A 6911-nucleotide genomic window follows, 5' to 3' on the forward strand; every position below is an offset into this window, starting at 1 on the left:
GGTCACATTGATCACACTAGCCACACTGGTCACATTGATCACACTAGCCACACTGGTCACACTGGTCACATTGATCACACTGATCACACTAGTCACACTGGTCATACTGATGACACTGGCCACATTGATCACAGTGGTCATACCGATCACTTTGGTCACATTGATCACACTGGTTATACTGGTCATATTGATCACAATGGTCACATTGATCACACTGGTCACTGGCATCAGGCCTTAGCATGGAAGAGGCACATAGTGAGACTGTGGACAGCAGGTCCAGTATAGGATGAAGAAGGATGAGAAGTCTGGAGTCCAGAGATCCCAGTCAGAGAGTGTGTCAGAACTGTGGGATATGGAGCATTTGGTAGAAGGGGTCATGACGGTTACACTTTATAGTCAACATGATGAGATTCAGAATCACTGTGGAAACATCCCTCTGAGCATGTCTGTGGTGGAGCTTGCAGAGTTAATAGAAGTAGGGATATCCACTGTAAATGTGGGCAGTGGCATCTGATGGACTGCAGATAGGATCAAGCTGAGCTGAGTACCAGAGTTTGTCTCTCTTCTTCCTCCCTGTGGATGCCACACGACCAGCAGCCTTACATTCCTGCCACCATGCCTCCCTGCCATGGCAGACTGTCCCCTCTAACTGTGAGTTGGAATAAACTCTTCTTTCTGTAGCTTGCTTGTGTCAGGTGTTGACCCAGCACTCAACAAAGTTAACTAGCCCAGGATATCCCTCCTTCCCCCCTGCTTTGGCAGTGTGGGATGCAAGCTCAACACTGGAGACAACCCTCTGCTATTATAAGAACCACCTATTATGGACTGACTGAAATGTCCACGACAGGCTCCTGTATCTGAGCAGTCATGAAACACAAGACTCGGGAGGCCTCTAGGAAGATGCTGTAAAGAATAGGTAGTCGCTAGGAGAAGCTCTTCAGTGGGGCTGCCTGCACACTGCATCCAGGGGCACAGCCATCCTAAGTCATTACTCACTAGGGTGGGATTTTTGGTGTTATAGCTGTCTTTGGGTCACCCATGTCTGCATAATATACCACTTATGTTCTCATAAATATCTGAATTGGACCCAGTGGCTCACCAAACTAGACTAGAGGAAAATTGTTTCTCTGTTTTGGCAAAATGTTTGTACATCTCTCTCCAGGCCCTGGATTCTTTTTGCCTGGATTCCCAGTCTAGGTCTGATTGAGCAAACTGTTGAGCTTGGCCTGTCCCTACCATTCTGCCGACCCATGAGAAAGCTCTCACACAGACCTCAGGAGCAGGCTCAACACTGGAGGCTAGGCGATGAGCAGCTGTGTGGATATATTTCAGAAGAAGAGGGTCTTTGAGGAGAGTCAGCACATCAGTTTCTTGTGCGGCTGCCTACTATCCTTCACGCTACAGTGTGTGGTTTTCTTGGAATCGGTTCCATTTTGCTGAATGGCAAAAGTGCTTGAGAAGTGCAGAGTAGTGAAGCAGGCCGTGCGTGGGATTGCGCAGAGAACCAAACGGGCCCACCTGCTCTCCAGCTGTCTGGAGCTGCTGACTCTTCAAGGGCACCAGGTTACTGGGCCTCAGGAGGACTCCAGGTGGTGGATGGCAAAGCTGGGACAGCTGCAGGGGAGGTCTGTTCTGAGACAAGGCAGCCAGAGAGAGGAGGCCACAGCTTGCCCAGTGTTGCGGCCTTGGATACGAGACTGCTCTATGCCAAGCAAAGAAAGGCCAAGAATAAAGTAGGCAGAAGTGTGAAGAAGGGAGGGAGATTCTAGGTGTGTGGTATGTATACCTGTGTGAAGGTTCAAGGACAGCCTCAGGATTTGTTTTTCAGGAGACATCCATCTTGGTTCTTTGAAATAGTGACTTTCATTGGCTTAGAACTCACCAAGTAGGGCTGCCATGGCTGGCCAGCAAACCCCAGAGATGTACTTGTTTTTGCCTCTCTGGTGCCGGGGTCACAAGTATATATCACCAGGCCTAGGTTTTTGAAATGTACCTTCTGGGGATTGAACTCAGGTCCCTAGGTTTTCAAGGCAATCGTCTTAGCAACTGAGCTATACCCCAGCCTGAGATACACAGCTTTTAAAGCTACACTGTCTCTTAGCTCTCTTGTTGCGTGTTGTAAATATACACAGGACAAGAGGCTTACTGAACACATCCCAAGTACCTGGTCAACTAGGACTCCCTAGGGCCTAGAACTCGTAGCAATACTAATCAGAGTCCACACCAGGGGAGGCAAGCCACCAAGACTCAAAAGACGCTGCAGGCCACACTGCTGGGCAGTGTCATTCTTTCTGCTAGAACCCGAGTGGGCTGTGGGAAGGACAAGTGGGCACCGAGGTGACTTGGGCTTGAGGCTTTGTATTGTAAGCCATTCCACAGAGTGCCATGGCTACTCCGTTGTATACACTGGTCCCTTTTTCTTGTGAACTCAGCTGTCATTTGTATAGAAGAAAGCACCCTGTTTTGTCCTGTCACTTTGGAAACATTCTGTCAAGACCCTCACTCTCTCCTCTGAGGGAGGCCCCGATGCTCTCTCAAGACAACTCACAGATCTTCCTGCATAATTTTTGGTAATTTGGTTCACGTGTTCTTAACGATGTGTCTGTGTGTGCACATCTGTGCATGGGCACACACATGTGAGCACCAGAATGGGGCCTCACCTCCTGCTGAGGCCAGGAGAAGGATCCCCTGGAATGTGGAATTACAGCCAGTTGTGAGCTCCCTGACATGAGTGCTGGGAATTTATCCTGGCTCTTCTGCTGGGAGCTCATGCTTGTACCCTTTAAGCATCTCTCTAGCCTCTCTTTGTGGCTTTGAAATAAGAAATGACAGTAGTAGAGTCATCAAAATGTGAGATTCGGGGGATCTTGTCTAATGACACAGATGGGTGAGTGCCACCACAGACTGTGTTTGAAATTTACTGGTGCTTGTTTTGGATTCTGTATCGCCAGGGCACAGTTTGCTGCAGCCAGGGAGGCCTTGGTAAGAAAACTTCGCTCTGAGGTTTGGGGGAAAGAAAATTCTTGGAAGATTTTAAGGAGGATTCTTCGGGTGGCCCAGAGAGATGGCTCACTGGGTAAAGATGCTGGCCACTAAGCCTGAGGAACTAAGTTTGATCCCAAGGCAAAGCATGATGGGGTGAGAGAGCTGACTCTTGTGAGTTCCCTTCTACATATGCAAAACTGAATAAATGTAATAAAATTTTTTAAGTAAAATTATTTGGGCAGAAAAATTAAAAGTATTAGGAACACTCCCCTTTGAGGAGGAGCTAGTAGCTCTGCACACCGCAAGAACACCCTTGGATTCTGCTCCCCACCCCCACCCCACCATGGTCAAGGAACTACTCAAGGGGAAAAGCCAAGAGGATGAGGGACAGCTGGGAGGAAGGAATGTGCCTGCTTTGTGTTGATCTTTGACCCTCTGTTCCTGGAGCTGGGATTCAACACAGCCCGTTTTAGTATCCGAAACATCACAGTTGAAGCAAATTTCCCTCTAATATTGTTGAAAGGGCTTATGGAACATTTACAGATCTTAGAAGTCTTACTGAAAATTAAATACCAATAAAAGTACAAAACCAACCAAACAAACAAAAAACAAAAAACAACCCCAAAACATTCCCGAAAGCCCTTGCGCAGGAAAGTCAGGGCCCCTTATGTTCCCAGCTCACGTCAGCAGTGGAAACTGGGAATCACTGCCCAGCTTGCTCTTTCAGAGCACAGTCATGCATCTCTGTGGATGGACCAGAGATTTCCTAACGTGTTTATTTGTTCTTCCACAAAATGGAAAACTCAGGGATAAGACAGATGAGGCAGCTCTCCTCACTGTACCCCATAAAAGTTTAGTAAACAAAAATACCAAGCCCAGCATGCAGCAGGATGTTTTTTTAAAAAATGCATTGCAAGACAAAGGAAGAAGGCAGAAAGACAGAGGGTAATTGAAAACCAGACATGGACTTTGAGAACAACAACACCATGGTCCTGCCAGGGATTAAAGGACCATTCATTCCCACCCATAGGGATAAACGCTGGCCATCTTACACCAGCCAGGGGCATTTGGGAGTCCGAGTATAGAGAAGTGTCTCCCATGAGCAGCCAGTGCACACTGGCAAAGGGATAATACGGAGTAGAGCCAGCAAAGAACGTTACTGTGGACCTACTTAAGTTGCTCTTCTGAACCCATGTGACTCGATTGACTTAGGAAATATATTGGGGTGAAACAAGACAGTCCAAGGGAGGAAGCCAGCTCCATTCTCTGCACTCCATGATGACATAGGGGGAAGATACACACACACACACACACACACACACACACACACACACACAGAGGTCAGCCCTTCTGGAGAGATCTATTAGAGGCCTGTGAAAGCCCTTAACCTAGACTCACAGGATACAGTGACTTTGTCAGGCAACTTTTAGGAAAATCTCACCCATGGGTGCATACGAACCTGATCGGTTGCATCCCTGAGATGGGCAGGGGCACGACTGAAGCAGTAGATCCAAGGGGATGCCAGGCCATGGGACAGATAAGGCAGAAATCCAATTACAGAGATAATTAGCACCTCTGAGTTGCAAGCACCAAGTTTACAAGCGGACCTCACTGGAGGAGAGCTCAGATTGCCCAGAGCACTGGACATGGCCTTCTGAGAGAAGGAGAGTGCCCTAGGCCTGGGCTCTTGCTCATGAGGTCTGAGCAGTTCCAAAGTGGCTGCCACCTATTGGAAAGATTACATTGCAAGTGGACAGAGCTTTACAAAGTGTCTGAACTCCCCAAGGAGCTGGATAATTGACTTTCCTTCGGCTCAGTCCCGCTTTAAAAAAATTGTTTATTTTGCAGCTGGAAATTCCATTTGTCCTAGGTCTTAAGGTGAAATTAAAATTCTGTTTAGGGACCGAGTATGCAGACGTGGGATTTCAACCTTCATTATGAAGGATTCTGTTGTTTGCCCGATTTTTCTGTTGCCCTGGGCTCTGCTGTTTTGAGAGATGCTGTGAGGCTATTTGGGAGGGGACCTGAAGCAGGATGGAGCAGCGTGCTGGGATTCATGGCCTTCTGAGTAGCAGCCAAAGAGCTCTTCTCTGTAGTCCTGTGGAATCTTCCACCACTTTCACACGGGACCCTACCTAGAAGGTTGGCAAATGTCTGAGGCAGACAAGGAAACAAACGATGCTGTTGATTTTTTTTCCTGAAGACAAGCCATTTCACTGATTAAAAACATAATCCCACCCAGGTATTCTTGTTATTAGTTCCAATCCCCAGGAGGCAGGTTCAGCCAAGAGCTCAGCATTCTGGTGACATTCCTGACAGATGTTCATTGTTGGCTAAATTATTCTGAGTATGTCATGGATTACATCTAAGTCTAAGTCAAGTGTGCAGCATCAGGGACAACTGGACAGGTGTGGAAGATGGCTCAGTAAAGCACTTGCCCTAGAGGCATAAAGATGTAAGTTCAAATCTCCAGAACAACAGTGTGAGCATGGGGTCCCAACAGCAAGATGGGAAGCAGAGACAGGCAGATTCTTGAAAGCTAGTGGGTAAGGTAGCCTGGCCAATGTGGTAAAGTTGCAGACCAAGGAGAGGCCCTGTCTCAAACAAAAGGTGAGAGGGACCCAAGGACCAACAACCTAGATTACCTTCTACACCCATACATGCATAGCCACACGCACACACATGCCACACACACACACACACACACACACACACACACATGCACGTATGCATACATGTGTACTCACACACACAAACACATGCATGCATACACACACACACGTACATGCACATGCAGCTGCCTCTCTTCCTGAGAGGTATCATAGTAGAAAATCCTTCAGAAGTGGGACCCTGTGCCTAATCCTCATATTCATGCTGCTGTGTCTTGACAAAAACAAAAAACAAACAAACAAAAAACCAAAAAAACCTTTCTTAGAGTGACCTTAAAAGATGTGAACTCTGCTGGGCAGTGGTGGCGGGTGCATGCCTTTAATCCTGGCACTTGAGAGGTAGAGGCAGGCGCATTTTTGAGTTCGAGGCCAGCCTGGTCTACATTTATCACAGCTATGCACCATCAGTTTCAGTGGCATCTTACTGACAACTCTCTACCATCTAAAGGCCCATGAGACTGGTACTCTGTGTCTGAAATACAAAGACAGCTAATCCAAGCAGAGTGCACTCTGACCTTCAAGGGTCATGAGGCATGTGGCACGAAAGACAGGTTGTCTCGGGATACCGGTGCTTTGAGCATCTATTCCAGTGGTTCTTGACCTGTAGGTTGCAGATACAACAGTACAACTTACAACAGTAGCAAAATTATAGTTATGAAGTAGCAACAAAGTAATTCTATGGTGTCGGTTGCTACAACATGAGGAACTGTATTAAAGGACTGCAGCATTTGGAAGGCTGAGAACTACCGTACTAGGCCTTAGAGAGATTTTCCAATTGGTCACAGAGTGAAGCCTTTCTGGTCACCACCGATGCCTTGTAAGAGCCATGAATCAAGATGCACTGTTAAGATGATCCCTGTTTGGGTGACTCCTTGTTGCTAGGGCTGCAGACAATCTACCCTTTCCTAAGTTTGTAAGAGTTGCTTTTATGGCTCAACCAAAGAAAAATCAGTAAGTATGGCCTCAACTGGTAGATGCTTGTGGTGGAGATGGTAACTGCCCACAGCTGTTTTCTAGAAACAACTGGAAGCAAAGATGATTTGTGTAAACACTGTTCTCAAGTTCTGAAACTGGGACCTGTGACATTCTCGGTGGGTGCCCTGCTACTGAGCTGGATGACCCAATTTCTATCCCCAGTACCCACGTGGTGGGAGGGAAGCACTAGTTCCTGCAAGCTGTCCTCTGACGTGCGCATGAATGCATGGGATACACATGTACACACACATACACACACACACACACACTTGCTCTCTCTCA

General features: G+C 47.4%; 1 protein-coding gene across 1 annotated transcript in view; it reads left to right on the plus strand.

Moving 5' to 3' along the window:
• The window catches only part of Pcnx2 (pecanex 2), a 142365-nt gene that overhangs the window by 102956 nt on the left and 32498 nt on the right, over window positions 1-6911 (plus strand). The gene's annotated exons all lie outside the window — the stretch shown is intronic.

This window comes from Grammomys surdaster, unplaced genomic scaffold (genome assembly GCF_004785775.1).
Source record: "Grammomys surdaster isolate TR1022 unplaced genomic scaffold, NIH_TR_1.0 181, whole genome shotgun sequence".
NCBI classification, from domain to species: domain Eukaryota; kingdom Metazoa; phylum Chordata; class Mammalia; order Rodentia; family Muridae; genus Grammomys; species Grammomys surdaster.